Source organism: Hemitrygon akajei, chromosome 27 (genome assembly GCF_048418815.1).
Source record: "Hemitrygon akajei chromosome 27, sHemAka1.3, whole genome shotgun sequence".
In the NCBI taxonomy this organism is placed as follows: Eukaryota; Metazoa; Chordata; class Chondrichthyes; order Myliobatiformes; family Dasyatidae; genus Hemitrygon; species Hemitrygon akajei.
In genome coordinates this window covers 35,638,388-35,659,498 of record NC_133150.1, presented here as the reverse complement: position 1 = coordinate 35,659,498, position 21,111 = coordinate 35,638,388, and the positions used below count along the sequence as shown (strand labels likewise).

General features: G+C 43.8%; 1 protein-coding gene and 1 non-coding gene across 2 annotated transcripts in view; both read left to right on the top strand.

The window, feature by feature from the left end:
- cntn2 (contactin 2) overlaps nucleotides 1-21,111 on the top strand; it is a 227,392-nt gene that overhangs the window by 52,261 nt on the left and 154,020 nt on the right. The window lies entirely within an intron of this gene.
- Nucleotides 12,165-12,325, top strand: LOC140717451 (U1 spliceosomal RNA). Its single transcript, XR_012096551.1, has one exon. It is a non-coding gene; the product is annotated as a U1 spliceosomal RNA (small nuclear RNA).

Sequence of the window (21,111 nt, the reverse complement as noted above, 5' to 3'; positions counted from 1 at the left end):
TTGGATGCGGTCTTCAATTGATTCTGTTGTGTTTCTTGCATTTACTATGAACTCCTGCAAGAAAATGAACCCCAGGGTTGTATCTGGTGAAACACAGAATATGGACTTTGATAATAAATTTACTTTGAACTTTGCACTTTGAGATAAAGAACAGCGCCTCTTTGTCCAGGGTGAAAATGACTTGTACATCAGAGCAAGTTTAGGTGATTGAAGGAAAGTATAGGCAAGATGTGAGAGGCCGAGGTTTTACACAGAGAAGCGGTTGCATGGAACGAGCTGCCAGGGGTAGATACATCAGGGACACTTAAGGGACTCCTAGGTAGGCACAAGGATGAAAGAAAATGGAGGGCTATGTGAGTGGGAAGCATTAAATTAATCTCTGTTAAAAGGTCAGCACAACATTGTGGGCCAAGGTACTGTTCTATGTTCTATGTTCTACAGTGTATCACGCCTCAACTTTCTCAAGAGAAAGGAGCTTCAGCTGTTGAGCCCTTTCTGAGAGATGCATCCCCTCAGTTCCAGCCTAACCATTCTGCTGATTCACTGCATCTCTATATAATAATGATGTGAAGATTAGAACAACTAACCATGCAGTCTAACCAAGGCTTATTGCAATTCTCCTGAAATAACTAAAAGTTAAGGTGATGAAGCTCCATTTCTGATAATCATCAAACAAGGAACAGTGCAATGAAGTAATCATGCAAATCTATGCCTGAATAAGAACTTGCTTTGCTTTAATAAGGCTGCTAACATTTAGCAATATTGTCTAATCAGTTTATTATTGTTGCATGTGCTGAGGTAGAATAAAAAAGAACCATGGTTTTGCATGCCATCTATAAAGGTAATTTCATTAAGTTGACGACGTTTCTCCCTATAGATGCTGCCTGGCCTGCTGTGTTCTACCAGCATTTTGTGTGTGTTGTTGTTTGAATTTCCAGCATCTGCAGATTTCCTCGTGTTTGTTCATTATGTTGAGGTAGGATGAAGGTAAGGCAATATAGAATGCAGAATACAGTTTCAGAGAAAGTGCAGAGCAGGTAGACAATAACATGTACGATCATGACAAGGTAGGTTGTGAGGCCAAGAGTCCATTTTATAGTGTTTGGGAACCATTCAACAGTCTTATAACAGCAGGATAGGAATTGCCCTTGAGCCCGGTGATGTGTGCTTTTAGGTCTTTGAGAAAAGAAGAATGTTCAGGGAGCACGAGTGGGATCTTTCACGTACGTTTAGGGTTAGTGAGTTGCGGGCATGCTATGCTGGCACTGGAAGTATGGTGACACATGCGGGCTGCCCCTCACAATCCTCATTGATTTAATTGACAGCAGAACATAAACTGGGGTAACGCGGAGATGAATAATGACTTCATTCACTTCTGTTTCCCTCTCCCAAGGGTTCACCAAAGATGATGCATGGAACAAAGTTAGGTCAGCTGGAAATCTGAAGAGATTTAGGGACAACAGGGAATAGAATGCCAACAGGGAATGACCAGGCAGAAAGCCGGGTCACATTCTGCATGGAGGTTGGTGACCGGTGGTGTGCCTCAGGGATCTGTTCTGGGACCCCTACTCTTCTTGATTTTTATATATGACCCAGATGAGGAAGTGGAGGGATGGGTTAGTAAATTTGCTGATGACACAAAGGTTAGGAGTGTTGAGGATAGTGTGGAGGGCTGTCAGAGGTTACAGCGGGACATTGACAGGATGCAAAACTGGGCTGAGAAGTAGCAGATGGAGTACAACCCAGATAAGTGTGAAGTGGTTCATTTTGGTAGGTCAAATATGATGGCAGAATATAGTATTAATGGTAAGACTCTTGGCAGTGTGGAGGATCAGAGGGATCTTGGGGTCTGAGTCTATAGAACACTCAAAGCTGCTGCACAGATTGATTCTGTGGTTAAGAAAGCATACGGTGCATTGGCGTTCATCAATTGTAGGATTGAGTTTAAGAGCCGAGAGGTAATGTTGCAGCTATGTAGGACCCTTGTCAGACCCCACTTGAAGTACTGTGCTCAGTTCTGGTTACCTCACTACAGGAAGGATGTGGAAACCATAGAAATGTTGCAGACAAGATTTACAGGGATGTTGCCTGGATTGGGGAGGATGCTTTAAAGGTTGAGTGAACTTGGCCTTTTCTCCTTGGAGCGACGGAGGATGAGAGGTGACCTGATAGAGGTGTATAAGATGATGAGAGGCATTGATTGTGTGGATAGTCAGAGGCTTTTTCCCAGGGCTGAAATGGCTAGCATAAGCGAGCACAGTTTTAAGGTGCTTGGAAGTAGGTACAGAGGAGATATCAGGGGTAAATTTTTTACGCAGAGAGTGGTGAGTACGTGGAACGGTGGCGGAGGCGGATACAATAGGGTATCTTAAGAGACTCAGTACATGGAGCTTAGAAAAATAGAGGGCTATGGGTAACACTAGGTAATTTCTAAGGTAAGTACACGTTCAGCACAGCTTTGAGGGCCAAATGACCTGTATTGTGCTGCAGACTTTCTATGTTTCTAAAGCAATTATCTAGAAGTCTGCAGAGCTGTGTACATTTTTGGACACTGTATCTTTAAAAAATATATAACTTTTGAAGAATTGCAGAGGGGATTCTGATGTTCTCAAAGATTAGAAAGATTGCATAAATCAAACTTGTATTCCTTGCACTACAGAAGATTAATTACTTATTCAGTTGAGGTGTTTAGGATCTAGAGAGGAATTAATAAGGTTACCAGTTAGAAGTAGCTTTCTTTGCAACCCACTCAAAATCCTGTAGGAACTCAGCAGGTCCATGCTAATCATTTCCTTTACCATGGGAGTCCAGTTTCAGAATGCTACTTAGGAGAGAGGAGTGAAAACTTTCCTTTAATTGGTGCATTGTCAAAGTGCAAACTCCGTCCCATAAAAATAGTGCAAGCTAGCTCAGTTAACCATGTTACAATGGAGAGCAACGTCAAGGAGGTGGGGCATTGGACGGTGCTGGTTTACAGATCATGAACACTGTTCGATATGGTGGTAAATCTCGACCACCTATTCTGTAGTTGGCGGGTGATGTAGCAGTTCACCACTATGGTGCTGTATCACAGTGCCAGAAACCCAGGTTCAATCCGAACCTTGAGAATTGTCAGCAAGGAGCTTGTGTGTGACTTCAAGTGTTTTTCCAATTTCCTCACACATCCCAAGAGATGACAATCACGCCCCTCTCTGGCTTCCCTGGAGGCTTCTTTAAAGGAGGGCCCCTCCTTCTCATCAACCCTAAATCCTATTGGAGAAGAACTTCAGGAAATCGGGCAGCCTTGTGTGATGGAGGGACCAGTCCCACATGGGTCAGAATTTCGCATCATGTGACCATCCTGGCCAGCGGTCACAAAGCAGGCAGTAAGTCTGTCGATGCATTAGTGTCTCCATATGGAACTGTAGCGACCGAGAGCGACCTACCCAGTTTCCTAGCACAGCCAAGGGCAACAGCCAGTCCATACTCTACTAACCGTCTATCCCACTGTGAGGGCCACAATCAGGGAGGGGGGAACAGCTTAATCTAACCCTAGGCTAATCACAGGACAATTTACACCGACCAGTTAACCAGCCTGTCTTTGGAACACGGGAGGAAATCAGGGCTGCTGGAGGAAATCCACATGCTCACAGGAGGGACATACAAACGTCTCACAGAATTGAACTCCGAACTCTGACGGCGTGAGCCTCAGCAGCACCGCGCTCGCCGCTCCCCTACCGCGGCACCCCAGATCTGCATTGGTTGGAATGAGGAAGCGATAACGGGAGCCGCTAAAATCCAGGCTCAGTCTGTGAAGATCTTCACTTGACTAGCTGCCTGATGTAAAAGATGCGTTGGGTGGGGTCTGTGGGGACCTGAGGAGTTAGGAACATCCGTACACTACTTAAGGCTTTGTCCAGACAGCGACAGCTCAAGTGAACATTCCATAGGCTTTCACTCATCATTTTAAAATTATGTTACAACTTAGAACAGTACCTCCCTGGCCCTTTGGCCCATTCTGTCTTTGGTGTTTGTGATACGAAATTAAACTAATCCCATCTGCCAGCATCCCTTCGTTCCCTGTCTGTCTAGATATGTTTGAAATGCTGCTGTTGTATCTGCTCCCCGGCATTGCGTTCCAGGCACCCAGAATTCCTCTTTAAACTTTCCCTCTCCTTGACATAGTTAAGTTGGACGGTAATGATCTTCACCCCAGTATCGGGGAATCCAGAACTAGGGGGCATAGATTTAGGGTGAGAGGGGAAAGATCTAAAAGAGCCCTGAGGAGCAATGTTTTCATGCAGAAAGTGGTAAGCATATGGACTAAACTGCCAGAGGAAGTGGTCGAGGCAGACACAGAGCATCATTTAATTTTTATTTATTTGGAGGTAGGCATAGTGATGCACCATCAATAACTCACGCCGAGACTTAGGAAGTGAGATATCGGCTTTTATTGACTGAAGAACAACACTACATCCTGGGGAAATGAGGGAGAGCAGCAGGCCACAGTCGCCTTTATACAGGGGTCTGTGGGAGGAGCCACAGGGGTAGTCAGCAGGGTCTTGGGAGGAGCCACAGGAGCAGTCAGACAGGTATATCTAGTTCACCACACATAGTAACAGAATCTTCTGTCCAGATGAGCCTGTGCCTCCCAGTGTGACCAATTAACCTACAGACCTGGACGTCTTTTGTAATGCGGGTGGAAGCTGGAGCAGCTGGAGGGAGCCCTGCGACCACGGGGAGAATGTACAAACTCCGTACAGACAGCAGCGGAACTGACCCTAGGTAGCTGGCACTGTAACATCGACACACTAACTACTGCGCTGCAGCGTCACCCATTTACGTGCTTCAAGAGTTTGTGCCGAATGCAGGAATTAGGGTCTAGCTGGGTGGACAGGGTGACCAGCATGGACTGGGAGGGCTGAACGGCCTGTATCTGTGTTGTGTTGATTTACGACTCAGTGACTCTCACCCCAAAGCTAAGCCCTCTGCTATATGACTTTTTCACCCTCGGAAAAAGACTTGCATCAACCAGTTTAAAATTTACCAAGTAAAACCTAATCTCGTTATTACAAGTTGTCTCAACTTCGCTTTACAGTGCCCTGGCTACAGCTGCCATGCAACAGCATTTGCTTCATTTACCGAACACCTTCAATGTTATAGAACATCCCCTGATACTTCACAGCAGCATAAAATTACTTAGACATTAGAGGTAATGTTGCAGCTATAGAGGACCCTGGTCAGACCCCACTTGGAGTACTGTGCTCAGTTCTGGTCACCTCACTACAGGAAGGATGTGGAAACCATAGGAAGGGTGCAGAGGAGATTTATGAGGATGTTGCCTGGATTGGGGAGCATGCCTTATGAGATTAGGTTGAGAGAACTTGGCCTTTTCTCCTTGGAGTGAAGGAGAATGAGAAGTGACCTGATAGAGGTATGTAAGATGATTAGAGGCATTGGTCATGTGGATAGTCAGAAGCTTTTTCCCAAGGCTGAAATGGTTGCCACAAGAGGACACAGGTTTAAGGTGCTGGGGAGTAGGTACAGAGGAGATGTCAGGGGTAAGTTTTTTACTCAGAGATTGGTGAGTGCGTGGAATGGGCTGCCGGCAAAGGTGGTACGATAGGGATTTTTAAGAGGCTTTTAGATAGGTACATGGAGCTTAGCAAAATAGAGAGCTATAGGTAAGCCCAGTAATTTCTAAGGTAGGGATGTGTTTGGCACAACTTTGTGGGCCGAAGGGCCTGTATTGCGCTGTAGGTTTTCTATGTTTCTATGTTTGACACCGAGGAAGGAACACATGATCAAAGGCTTGGTCAGATGGGAGAGAGAGGAAGATATGTTCAGAGTTTTGGAGTGAAAATTGGTGCCTAGGTGGGAGAAGGTATGGTTGCCAATGTCAGGCAAAGAAAGCCAGAGATGTATTGTGACCCACATGTTCTCAGGGGTTAGTAGGTATTGATAAAAGGTGCATAGACAGGGAGGTGCCAAGATCATGGAGTGACTTATACATTACGATGTATCTAAAGGTGAATCCCAGTCTGGAGATAACATGCTGCTGTGGGAGGGGCTCACTCCCTAGTATTTTTCCATCACCCTTTTCCTATCACCATTCAGGGTCCGCAGAGCTTTTTTTAAAATGATCACTCAAGGGACTGATGGTCTCCAAGACTACTTCTCGTGTGAAGTGAGACAAAGCCCAGAGCTGGGAGAAAGATTTTGCTGGGTTACCTCATCGCCGTCTCCAGGGACCAGTGGCTGACTCACCTCGTACCTGCTGCAGAGCAGGTGAACTTAATCAGGCACCAAGGGACCAGTAATTACCTGGCATCAGCTTTCTGAAGAATTGGCAGCAAATGGCTCTAGATAAAAAAAAACAGCAAAGCAGATGGGGAGCATATGGAGTTGTGCAATGTTTTCTTACACTGAGAAAGGAATGAGGACCTGTTTTGAATGTCTTGGCGTACAAAAAAGCTGGATGAACTCAGCAGGTCAGGACGAAGGGTCTCGGCCCGAAACGTTGACTGCTCCTTTCAACGGATGCTGCCCGACCTGCTGAGTTCATCCAGCTTGTTTGTACGTCTTGATTTGACCACAGCATCTGCAGTGTACTTTGTGTTGAATGTCTTGGTGTGTTTTATATCATTGTTTGACAGAGACCAGGTGTATAGAATGGGAGTTGGCTCCAAGGCTTCCCTCTGAAGAGAGTAAAGCCAATTTCTATGCATTTCCTAATGAGAATGTGCTTTTAACTCAGCATGAGATAAACTGTTGCCCATTTAGAGACTATAGTTTGGAAGATTTATGGTGACACATATAGTAATTGGTCTCTCTTTAGAGAACTTATCATATGGGCAGTGTAAAAAGAGCCTCACTACGTTGAAGCAGACTGAAATGACCCATGAACTTGTTGTTAGTAAATTTGGAAAATTTAGGAAAAGGTCCACTACTCAACAACAAAAACTCTCACACTAATAAATCCCAAAGTACGCATAAACAAAGCATATGATAGTAAAGAAATGGATCAGTGCATGATGTTTCAATGGGTCTCTGCAATATGTGAGCGCATGTAAATCCATAAGAGTTAGGAGCAGGATTAGGCCATTGAGCCCATCGAGTCAGCTCTGCCATCTCATCCTGGCTGATCTATTTTCCCTCTCAAACTCTCAAACGCATTCTCCTGACTTCTCCCCGTATCCTTTCACATCATGGCTAATCAAGAACATATCAACTTCCACCTTAAATGCACCCAATGATCGGGCCTTCACGGCTGCCTGTGGGAACAGATTCCACAGATTCACCTCCCTCTGGCTAACGAATGTGTGTGCATACGTGTATCTCTCTCTCTCTCTCTCCCTCTCTCTCTCTCTCTCTCTCTCTCTCTCTCTCTCTATATATATATATATATATATATATACACAGATATAGATATGTGCATGTATGTATATCTGGCTATGCAGCTCCGTCGATACATGTATATGTATGAGCAAACGCACGCATTGTGTGTGCCCTTGTGTGTGTCTGCATGTGTGCATATAAGCACATGGATATGTGTGCCTTCGTGTGTGTGTGTGTGTGTGTGAGAGAGAGAGAGAGAAAACACATGGATGCATATCCTAGCTGTGCATGTGTAAATATAAAAGATTCTACACACAGTCCAGTCTTGCTGGATCAATGGGTCTGCTGTAGAATGATCCTACAACTCAGCCACTGCCGACTCCTGAGATTTCTAAATTAAAACCAAGGCAAAATATTGTAGATGATGGAAATGTGCAACCTGTGGAAAATGCATACACACACACACACACACACACACACACACACACACACACACACACACACACACACACACACACACACACACACACACACACACACACACACACACACACACACACACATCGGTCAGGGTCGATCATGAATGTTGTGTCCCAGCTGTCGAATGTAATATGTAAGCCAGAACGGTACAATATGGAGAGTAAGCTGTTTACCAGATAGCAGGCTCCCCCCACAGTTGGTGAATCTAAACGAACGGCAGAGAGTGACACAGGATCTTTCAGTCTGCACAAACTCACCATAGGACTGTCTTGGGCACTCCAGCTCTGGATTTTTCCTCAGGGTTTACTCCCGAAGCCTTCCCCATGAGTGGGTATGTCATCAAGACAGCGGAGGTCTGAGATCAGAGTTTTGCTTCTCTTAGATGAGCTGCCAACCATGGCTGACGAGCCCCACCTGTCCAAAGCGACTGGTTTTTCGGGTCCTGTAACCCGCCTTTGCCTCTTCTCCGGCTCTGCCGGGCCTAATAGTGAAGGCCAGGAGCTGACCTTTGTTGTTAGAGGCTATTTGAGATGCACACCATTGGGAGCATTTAATAGGTAGTGGGAGACATAACCGGGCACTGAAACATCCACCTTTCTCAGAATTATTTAGTAAATTTCCATGAGATAATTTTAGAATTATCTATTTTATGGAAGTGCAAAAAAAAACTGCTTGGAGTGTCAAGTATCATTTTCAATGACAGACTGAAGCCACAGGTTTTGATGAGGGGGTTGGTATCCCCCGACTCTGACACCTTAAAGAACCAGGCACATACACACTCAGATTCAAATCCACACATGTGCACAGTCACTGAAACACACACACACACACACACACACACACACACACACACACACACACACACACACACACACACACACACACACACACACACATTCTTACTACACATAGAGATTCACACACAAACTTAGTCACACATAAAGCCCAACATCTATAGACACATGAACACAGATTTACACACTAAGTTACAAACGTGTACAGAGAGAGAGAGTCACACGTACACACAATATACACTAACAAGTACCTGAACTTAGACACTGAGACTGAGGGGAGAGCCTGGCTGAGTTACAGTTGAATTGAGTGTGGCTGATAAGGGTCAGTATTTGACAGGAGCAGATCAGCGATCACACTGTTGCGCAGGAAGATACTTCAGCACCCATATTTGGCCTTAGCTTCACTGGAACTCCCCTGGGTAGAACCCTAGATTTGGCCATCATGACCAAGTTTTTTCCCAAGTTGATTTAGAGCAAATCTACAGTAGACTTTTATCTTTGACTGTGGGAGTAGGCATCTGTAATAGTGTTAACTTCAAGGCGTATGTAGCAATTCACTAAGTGGAATTGTGCTTCGACTGTGAGCTGCTTCTAACATTCTAATGACTAAACTGCGAAGATAGCCCCAGGTTATAGGAACAGAAACTACTATCCTTCCAGTGCTGCAGAATGCATATTCTATATCCTTTTATTAATAGACTTTCGTGAATAAAGTGATAAATGAAGTCTTTGTCATCTGCAGTTCTCTGATGGTGCAATTTATTTCCCAATTAAAAGGAGTCTGGTTCAGACACAATACTTACTACTTCACTTGAGTATTACCACCGTAAACCCAGTCTCTCCAGTTTGTTACACATGGAGATGTTCCATTCATATCCAGAGATATTGTCTTCTATTTTTCACTCCTGCCTACAAAATCTACTTCGGGGAGAATGGAATCTTATAAAAATCACACGATGTTGAAAATGCTTCCCAATAAAGCAAACAGGCAGGACTATACCCTGATGTTTGAATGAAAAATGAGGAGTTATCTACGTGAAGACCCATACCCTGTCTCATTCCCTGAGCGGGGACTATCTCAGTGTGTGACGGAAACAGCACTAGAAAAGGGGAAAACAGTGTTTTTCCACCCATTCTGACAGCTCTGTTAAACTGGGACACCACACAAGCAAACAAACGGAAATTCCCTACATTTCTGAAGCACTTCCCTTGATTTTAAAATCTTGTAACCAATAAATTACCTTGAACAAGATTTAATCGACGCAGTTTGTGGATCGGGCTCTGTAGTTCATGTTATGATGTGTTTCTGCTTTCTGGTCACTCCTTTTTTGTTGCTATTTTTGGGTGATTTTGAATTGGGGCGGCCTACAGATAACGAACACTGAGCTGAACAAAATATGCATGGATTCTTTCCATTTTGTGTTTTATATTCTGTGTTTATTGCTCGATTTTTGTGTTGCCATTTGAGCGATTCTTATTGCGTGTGGGGGGGGCTGATGTTTTTCTTTGAACGGGTTCCATGGTTTTCTTTGTTTCGTGGCTGTCTGTGGGAAGACGAATCTTAGGGTTGTATACTGCATACATACTTTGATAATAACTGTACTTTGAATCTTTGAAATATAATTTCTATTGTAATGTACAAAATACATTAGAAACTTTATGTAGAAACAAGACCCATAAAGAGCATTATATGGTCCTTAATCAGTAGGGACGCAATAAGTTCTGCAGATGCTGGAAATCTTGAACAACACACATAAATGCTGGAGGAACTCAGCATGTCAAGCAGCATTTATGGAGGGAAATCCATAGCTGACATTTTGGGCTGAAACCCTTCATTAGAACCTGAGTCCTGGTGAAAGGCCTCGGACCAAAGCATCGGCTGTTTATTTCCCTCCAGAAATGCTGCCTGACCAGCTGAGATCCTCTGGCATTTTGTGTGTGTTGCTTATTGATTACCAGACAATAAAGAATTATTGATTACAAACAATAATTATTGATAATTTGGTGACAAATATTAGTTGAAATTAACTATATCTGTGAGCAGAGAAACAAAGCTTTTTGATCAAAGACTTTTTGTCAGAAGTACAAGGGATGATTGATAACTTCTTGGCCTAAGGTAGAAGGAGTCAATTTTAGAAAGCCTAGCACATTTATTTTTCAACATAGTCCCCTCCTACAGTTACACACTTAGTCCAGCGGTCGTGGAGCTTGGATCTCCAGGAAGTGTCCACAGCAGGGGTGATTGATAAGTTTGTGGCCTAAAAGGAGATGAGTTATACAGCCCATATTACATGCACATGCAGGTCAACTCTGAGTGATTATGCAGAAAATTTTAAGTTAATAACTCACCAGTTAATAACTCATATGGGGTAATTGATGAGTTTGTGGCCTAAGGTAGAAGGAGATGAGTTATTAACTTCAAACTTTCTGCATAATCACTCAAAGAGTTAACCTGCATGTGCATGTAACGAGAGCTGTATAACTCATCCCCACAACCACTGGACTGTGTGTAAATGTAGAAGGGGACTATATTGAAAAATTAATGTGTTGGGTTTTCTAAAGTTGACTCTTCTACCTTAGGCCACGAACTTATCAGTCAGCCCTCGTAGGTAGGAAAGTATTTTCTGCTTTTATTTCAGATTTCAGGTATGTTTTGTTTTAATTTTCATATTAGCCAATTTATCAGGACTTTTTCAAGTGTCACTACATGATATCTTCCATTCACTTTGGAGGAGTGACATAATTTCACATTTAAAATCTCACCCAAAAGACAGTGTTTCCAATTGTGTTGAATTCCTTCAATAGTTTCCCTCACTGGATTATACCCATAGATTTCTATTCAAATTGGATTTAAAACTCACAACTTTCTGACTTCCACAAGCGTATTATCCACCGATCCAAGACTAACAATTTGTAGCTGGTTTTACAAGTCTCATAGTTGGAGGTATGTTCTTCAACTTGACAACACTGTTTTCTATGGAAGCACAGCATGGTGTTCCGAGACACAGCGTACTGAAGATAGCATGGCAGCAGGGCTCCAGAGATTGTCATACTGGAATAAAAATAAATACTTCAGCAAAAAATAGCCTGATTTTGGTACTGGAGAACATAACTGTACCCAATCTCAACAAGCTTTGCGATTAACAACTTAAGATATTCTGAGACAATTTTCAGAGAAAAATGGAGGATAGGTACCTAAAGATTTGGTAAAAGAGTTCCGGAGTCATAGAGTCCCAGAGTCAGACAACATTGATAAAGGTCCTTCAGCCCAATTCATCCACACAGATCAAGTTGTCAATTTAAGCTAGTCCCATTTTGCTCATGCTTGGCCCATATCCCTCTAAGCCTTTCTTATCCCTGTGGGATGGTTTTAAGAAAGAGAAAGGTAAGCGGAGAAGCTGCGAGTTTGAAGGAGGGAGCTCTATTCCTTCCTCCTTCAACCTCTCACATTCATCTCCTGTGGACCAGTAGAGCAGTAGAACTCCCTCCTTCAACCTCCCTGGCAGGGGAGAAACTGTGATCAGAAAGACATTTTTCCCAGGATATGGCTATCCCATTGGACGTCGGGTGTGTTGACACCAGGCAGGGGAGAGACCGCAATCAAAAAGGCAACTCTCCCAGGTGAGGCTATTCCATTGCACTTTGGATGTGCTGCCACCTGCGATGACTCTAACTGTGGGATACTCAACCGCAAAACTTGTGGTAATGGGGGACTGCTTTTGTGCTCACTTTAGGGGTACAACACTAGTGCAGCTCGAGGCATTGTAGTTCGGAGTTCTATTTCGATGCCGTCCGTAAGGAGTTTGTACATTCTCCCCAGGATCACTGTGATTTCCTTTGGGTAATTTGGTTCCCTCCCACAGTCCAAAGATGTAGCAGTTAGAAGGTTAATTGGTCATTGCAATTTGTCCGGTTTTAGGCTAAGGTTAAATAGTGGGTTGTTGGTTTGGTGTCTTGTTGGGTTGGAAGGGACTACTTCACAGTTTATCTCTAAATAAATAACTCTCCGCTTCTCTTGTGAGAGGCACAATGGCGGGTCAATAGAAGTGGCAAATGACCAACATGGACTGTGGAGGACAAGAGACTTCTTGGATGATTGCTGAGGTAGAGGAACATAGAAATGATGAATGGAGAAACAATGGAAAGGAAAAGGTCAATTGGGTTCAATGGAACTCAAGCACAGGAGACATATACGGCGAGGAGCTCCTTCCAATTTCCCTTTCACTCTGTGCAACAATTCTAATTCCTCTCTGATGTTGCTGAGGGTTGAATAGTTTACCCATTAGCAGATTGTAGTGACCTAGCCCTGAGTGCCAAATTCTGATTGAGTCAAACCACTTAGATAGAGAAAAAAAAAATTCAATAGCAAACATTTTAATCTTTTACTCTAGTGAGTGGGATATGTTTACCCTTTGACCCAAATTGCTTCATGAAATCAGAAGAATAAAATTTAAAGACAAAAGGTCAGAATCATGCATACTAAATTCTGCAAAGTACCGTCTCCCTAAGAAGTAAAGCTTTTTCTTAAATTGGTGGATTTGGGAGTCCGTTATTCTCAGAACCGATGCAAACACTTCAGAATATTAAATAAGGTAAATTAAAGTTCAATGGCAAACTTTGAGTAAGAACAACTGAAAGGGAGGAACTTGTGGAGCATTTTATCTTGTGATAGACATTAGGGTCCTATTCCTGTTCATTGTTCATCTGTTTATATGAATAAACATTTCATATACCAAGGGAATGAGTTTCAATCAAAACTCCTCCACATTATGTCCTTTGGCACAAGGATTTCTCTTGTATCTCTCTTGCTTTGAATGAAAGGGGCAGATTCCTGATCTATCCCTCATGTATAATAAATCTCGCTTTGATTTTCCCTTGTGTCTTCCTTCCCAGCTTATTTATTGCAGTTAAGCAGAGGCTTAGTAACTATTACAATTTCACAAATTGCATAAACAGCTTACGGAGCAACAATATCAACTACTTTTTAATTGTAACATAATAGGATTTCTGCATTGAATTAGACAGTGAAGTGAGGCGCACTCATTAAGACTTCTGCAGCAGCACAAAGTATATTATAAAAGCCTCCGTAGTATCCAGGACATCTTCAAGAAGCGATGCCTCAAAAAGGCAGCATCCATCATTAAGGGCCTCCATCACCTAGGTCATGCCTTGTTTTCATTGCTACCATCAGAGAGAAGGTACAGGAGCCTGAAGGTACACACTCAACGATTCAGGAACAGTTTATTCCCCTCTGCCATCTGATTTCTGAATGAACATTTGTGGTGATCTACATATGCCTGTCTGGACACGCCCCCCCCCCCCGCTGACAGCTCCTGTGGCTCCTCCCACAGACCCCTGCTGACTGCTCCTGTGGCTCCTCCCACAGACCCCTGCTGACTGCTCCTGTGGCTCCTCCCACAGACCCCCTGCTGACTGCTCCTGTGACTCCTCCCACAGACCCCTGCTGACTGCTCCTGTGGCTCCTCCCACAGACCCCTGCTGACTGCTCCTGTGGCTCCTCCCACAGACCCCTGCTGACTGCTCCTGTGGCTCCTCCCACAGACCCCTGCTGACTGCTCCTGTGGCTCCTCCCACAGACCCCTGCTGACTGCTCCTGTGGCTCCTCCCACAGACCCCGGTATAAAGGCGATTGGAGCCACAGACCCTTCCTCAGTCTCCAGGATGTTGTGTGATGGTCACTTGCTGCTTGTTCTTTCTTCCAGCCAATAAAAGCCTACCTTAACCCATGTCTCAGAGTTATTGATGGTGCATCAACATTGAACCCATGAACACTATCTCACTACTTTTTTTATTTCTGTTTTTCCACTACTTAATTAATTTAACTGTTTACTGTAATTATATACTGTATTTACTGTAATTCATATTTTTCTATCATAATTTATTGCATTGTACTGCAGCTGCAAAGACAGCAAATTTCAGACATATGCCATTGATATTAAACCTAATTCTGATTCTGACCTTGATGAAGGCTAATATAATAGTAATTATACCGTTACATTGACCTTCCTCAAGGCAGCAGGTTTGTGTGATGGGGTTAAGAGAGGGAAAGGGATTTGTTTTGCTGCTGTTATCTTGTTTTGTTATTGTTGTTGTGGCTTTAGAAGGCACAGTTGTAGCCACCTCCTACTTAAGCTGGCCCAGCAACTGTCCCTGACTCCCAGGACAAATGACCTGCCTCCTGGAAGGTGTTTCATTGACCGGTCCTTGTGTGTCCATGTAAGTGCACGCGAGAGCAGCCTCTGTCTCTGTAATGGTATTCATAATGTATGTTGAGCAGCACACAGACAAAAATGCTGGAGGAATAAACAAACTGTTCAATTTAGCCTCAGAGAATGTATACAGTATACAACCTGAAATTCTTACTCATCGCAGACATCCACAAAACAGGGAAAAGATCCCAAAGAACGAATGACAGAAAATGTTAGAACCCTCAACCCCCCCATTCCCCTCCCACACACAAGCAGCAGCAAAAGCATCAAACCCCCCCCACTTGCTCCAGTAAAAGCATCAACCCCCCCCAGCCACCATGCGAGCAGTAGTAAAACCCCCAGAGACCATTTACCAGAGCCCATCAAAAACAACTGTCTGTCCCAACACCTCGACATCTCAGACAGTCTCTCTCTCACTTGCGAAGGAGAGAGCGATATCACTCCTGCAACAACGAGCGGGGAACCCAACAGCTCACTGTTCTGATATTACAGTCTTCTGCGTCACTTCTCCGAGCACCCCCCCCACCACCCTCCCCACCCCGCCGAGTTGAGAGAGAGAGAGAAATTGCTCGAGTGCAGGGGCCACCCGACAGCAGCGTCTTCAGTCTCAATGTTTCAATCTCTCAGACGATGTTTTGGGCAGGGGCCCTTCATTGGTACCTAATGTGTGTTTTAGAATGTTGCTGTTTGTTTTCAGGTTAATATTTATGACCGTGGCTTGCAAGCACTGCTGCCTAGCAGCATCATAATGTATGTTGCCTCTCTGTGCCGCCTTTCAAGGCTGTTGTCCTTAGACTGGTGTTCAGTAATTTGTCTAATGCTGTGCTAAATTGAGCATGGTCCTGTCAGGCATCATGCCTTTTAGCTCCTGGTTGTAACTGTCACAGAAAATGCATGTCTAGGCAAAGTAGTAGTACTAGCTAAGAAAATAATAGAGTCCAATTAAATCCAGATCTGTCTTCCAAATGTGCTGCTTTGGAAGTCCTCCTCGGAAGTCAGAGCTGCTCATAGGCTTCCCACCACAATCAAATTTGCAAAGGAGCTGAGTCTTGGAGTTTCTTTGCCAAGAAATTATAATGCTGGACTCATGGCTCCTAAAATTTGCAAAGAGGCACATTAAAGGTTTTACTCAGCAGTTCAGTTTTGTTCAAGCGAACAAGACAATACTGAAAGAGTATTGGTAACAAATATACAGAATGTACCAGTGTGGAAGATGCAGTGAGGCAAAGATCAGAGGCAACAGAGTAAGAGAGATGGAGACAACCCTGCTTACTACAGATGTAACTATGGTGACCATGACAGTGTGTACTCAAGCCAGAAAAGTGAGGTGTCTGTAGAGAGACTTTCCCAGAAAGGTCTTCCTAAAACATAGTGTCCCATGGCCTTTACTAACTTCAAAATATCAAACACCGTCCACTTGAACTTTTGATTGACTTTTAACATCTCTACTGTGAATTGATCCTACAAGCAAGGAATCCAAGATATACAATTTATCCCTAACTGATAAGCCAAATCTGTACAAAAACAGCAAGTTTCCTGTCTTGGCTTCAGCACAGTGTGGTGACAGGGGCCATACTGTTCTGCTTGCGCACAAGAAAAATAATTGAATTGACATTATTTCTAACATCCTTCACACACATGAGGAGTAAAAATCTTTATGTTACGTCACCGTCTAAACGTGCGATGAGCAAATTATTGTAATTTGTAATGAATAGTATGTACAGTAAGATGTACAATAGAACTGTCAATATAGCTTAGAAGTGCAATTGTGTCGATGTAAATTAATCAGTCTGCTGGCCTGGTGGAAGAAGCTGTCCTGGAGCCTTTTGGTCCTGGCTTTAATGCTGTGGTACCGTTTCCAGATGGTAGCAGCTGGAACAGTTTGTGGTTGGAGTGACTCAGGTCCCCAGTGATCTTTCAGGCACTTTTTACACACCTGTCACTGTAAATGTCCTGAATAGTGGGAAGTTCACATCCACAGATACACTGGGCTGTCCGCACCACTCTCTGCAGAGTCCTGCGATTGAGGGAGGTACAGTTCCCATACCAGGCAGTGATGCAGCCAGTCAGGATGTTCTCAATTGTGCCCCTGTAGAAAGTTCTTAGGATTTGGGGACTCATGTCGAACTTCTTCAACCATCTGAGGTGAAAGAGGCGCTGTTGTGCTTTTTTCACCACACAGCTGGTATGTACAGACCAAGTGAGGTCCTCAGTAATGTGTATACTGAGGAACTTACAGCTCACCTTGCAACCCCAGATCCATTGATGTCAATAGGGGTGAGCCTAGCTCCATTTCTCCTGTAATCCACAAACAGCTCCTTTGTTTTTGCGACATTGAGGGAGAGGTTGTTTTCTTGATACTAGTCAGGATGATGACTTCTTCTCTGTAGGCTGCCTCGTTATTATTTGAGATTAGGCCAATTAATGTAGTATCATCTGCAAATTTAATTAGCAGATAGGAGCTGTGGGTGGCAACATAGTCATGGGTGTACAGAGAGTAAAGGAGGGGGCTTAGTACACAGCCCTGAGGGACACCTATGTTGGGAGTCAGAGGGGCAAAGGTGAGGGAGCCCACTCTTACCACCTACCGGCGATCTGACAGGGAGTCCAGGATCCAGCTGCACAAGGCAGAGTGATGGCCGAGGTCTCTGAGCTTCTTGTCAAGCCTGGATGGAATTATGGTGTTGAATGCTGAACTATAGTCCAAGAACAGCATTCTCACATAAACATCCCTCTTCTCCAGATGTGTAAGGACAGTGTGCAGAGCTGTGGCTATTGTGTCATCAGTTGATTGGTTGTGTCAGTAAGTGAATTGTAGGCTGTCCATTGTGGGTGGTAGCATGCTGCAGATGTAATCCTTGACCAGCCTCTGGAAGCATTTGCTTATTATTGAGGTGGGTGCAACAGAATGCCAGTGGTTCAGACATGTTACCTTGGTCTTTTTAGGCACAGGGACAATGGTGGATGCTTTGAAGCAGGAGAGCACTCTACACTGGGAGAGGGAGAGATTAAAAATGTCTGCAAACACACCAGCCAGTTGTGTTGAGCACAGTCTGAATACCCGTCCTGGGATGTAATCCGGTCCTGCAGCCTTGCGGCTGTCCACTCATTGGAAATGCCTGCGTACTTCAGACTCAGAGATGATATCATCTGCAGGTCTCCTCAGGGGCTAGGTACTGGTGACATTGAATTGAGTGTGAATAAGATTTGGCTCATCTGGGAGAGAGGCAGCAATATTGGAAACACCACTGTGTTTAGCTTTGAAGTCTGCGATGGTTTGCAGAACTTGCCATAAGCTGCGGGTGCTGTTTGTGGAGAAACATGTCTGGATCTTGTCCCTGTGTTGTTGTTTCACTGACTTGATGACTTCGCATAATTCGTAGCTGCATTTCTTGAGTTCCTGGTGGTTACCAGCGATGAAAAAGTTCTGTCTCATGCAGTGACTACAGTGCACACGGAACTGTTGATCCAGGCTTTCTGGTTGGGATGGACCCTGGCCGATTTTTGGGGGACACCGTCCTCGATGCACTTCCGGATGAAGCTCGTGACCCCTTCTGTGAACTTGGAGACATCCTCATCGTGAAAGACATTCTAGTTGATGTCATCAAAGCAGCCCTATAGCATGAAGGCTGATTGGTTGGGACAACAGTGGATGGTTTGATTTTGTCAGAGTGTGTGTGTATGTTCTGGGATGAGTTATTTTAATTATTTTAGTTTATTTTACTATTGGCACGAACATGCTCAACCAGGGCTTACATTGCTTATCTCAATATACACTTTATTATGTAGCTCCTGTACCTAATAAAATGGCCCCTGAGTGGATAATCATGTGTTTCTGCTGCCGTAGCCCATTCAATTTATCATTTGACATGCTGTGCATTCAGAGATGCTCTTCTGCATGCCACTGTTGTAATCCATGGTTATTTGAATTACTGTCACCTTCCAGTCAGTTTGAACCAGTCTGGCCATTCTCCTCTGACCTCTCTCATTAACTATGTGTTTTCACCCACAGAACTGCCACTCACTGGATTTTTTTTGTTCGTTTTGCACACTGTTCTCTGTAAACTGTAGAGACGGTTGTCTGTAAAAACCCCAGAAGATCAGCAGCTTCTGAGATACTCAAACCACCCTGTCTGGCCACGGTCAAGGTTATTCCACAGTCCAAGTCACTTAGGTCACATTTCTTCCACCATTCTTATATTTGGTCTGAACAATAACTGAACCTCCTGACCATATCTGCTTGCTTTTATGCATTGAGGTGCTGTCACTTGATTGGTTGATTAGATATTTTTATTTGCATTAATGATCAGGTGTACAGGTGTACCTGATACAGTGGCCACTGCATGTACACAGTATGACACAATCACCAGTGGATTATTCTGGGTCAAGGTATCCACACCACAGAGAGACATAGGGGAAAAGATAGAATTTAATCCATTGGAATTCTCGGTACCGTAGTGGAATGAAATGGTTAAGGATTTGGTCCATAAAATTCCTACATCTGAAGGAAGAGAGAGGATTTTGTCTATCAGGATCCTTCACAACTAGAGAGATTTGGGCGTAATTTGCTCCCTGGGATTCTAATAAAAAGACAATTTATAATTGACTTTCTGAAGATGTCTACATGGGCTCAGACGAGTGATTGTCTTTGCACTGAATCTCTGATTTGCAAAGAAATCCCAGATGTTTCATACTTATTTTATCTGTGAACTTTGTCCAGTTATTTCAGGTGGTGGGATGGAGGAAAATGGGAAATTTCCAATGAGGACCAAGGCATAAGATAGCTGTCATTATGCTGGTTTGCCTGATATGACCAAAACTTTCCAGGGTATATAACAATGAACTGATCCATGCGGATAGCTCAGCCTCTCTCCTCAAACGTGTTGGCTATCTTTTCATCGTACTGAATGGACCTTGCAGAACCCTGACCGTTTACTTCACATCAGCCTCCCTACGCCTTATTTCATCCAAGTGCCATTAATGTAGAAACCTGGGAAGAATTATCAACCACTCCCTGCAAGTTAGTCAAAGTCAAAGTAAGTTTATTATCAAAGTATGTATATGTCAGCAAATACTACATTGAGATTCATTTTCATGCAGGCATTTACAGGGAAATAAAAAAATATGATAGAATTTATGAAAAACTATATGTAAATAAAGACTGACCAATAACAAATGTGGAAAAGAAGGCAAATTGTGCAAATAGATATCTAGACTGATAGAGAGAGAGAGAGAGAGAGAGAGAGAGAGAGAGAGAGAGAGAGAGAGAGAGAGAGAGAGAGAGAGAGATAATACTGAGAACATGAGTTGTAGAGTCCTTGAAGCTGAATTTACACCATAAGGCCATAAGACATAGGAGCAGAATTAGGCCGTTCAGCTCCACCATTTCATCGTGGCTAAACCCAGATCCCATTCAACCCCATACACCTGCCCTCTTACCATATCCCTTGGTGGCCCGATCAATCAGGAATCTATTAACTTCCGCTTTAAATATACCCACAGACGTGGCCTCCACTGCAGTCTGTGGCAGAGCATTCCACAGGTTTGGCTAAAAAAATTCCTCCTTACTTCTGTTCTAAAAGGTCGCCCCTCAATTTGTGCCCTCTAGTTCTGGATACCCCCACCAGAGGAAACATCCTCTCCACATCCACCCTATCTCGTCCTTCCAACATTTGGTAGGTTTCAATGAGATCCCCCCGCAATCTTCTACATTCCAGTGAGTACAGGCCCGGAGCTGCCAGATGCTTCTGATTTGTAGGTTGTGGAATCAGTTCTGAGTTGTGGTGAATGAATTTATCCATGCGAGTTCAGTAAGTCAAGTCACTTTTTATTGTCATTTCGACCATAACTGCTGGTACTGTACATAGTAAAAATGAGACAACGTTTTTTCAGGACCATGGTGTTACGTGACACAGTACAAAAACTAGACTGAACTACGTAAAAAACAACACAGAAAAAAAACTACACCAGACTACAGACCTACCCAGGACTGCATAAAGTGCACAAAACAGTGCAGGCATTACAATAAATAATAAACAAGACAACAGGGCAGTAAGTTGGTGTCAGTCCAGGCTCTGGATATTGAGGAGTCTGATAGCTTGGGGGAAGAAACTGTTACATAGTCTGGTCATGAGAGCCTGATGTTTGTAGATAATAACTGTTCCTGAAACTGGTAATGTGGGACCGAAGGCTCCTCCACCTCCTTTGCGATGGTAACAGTGAGAAGAGAGCATGGTCTGGATGCTGGGCGTCGTTGATACTGATACTACTTTCTTGTGGATGCACTCCTT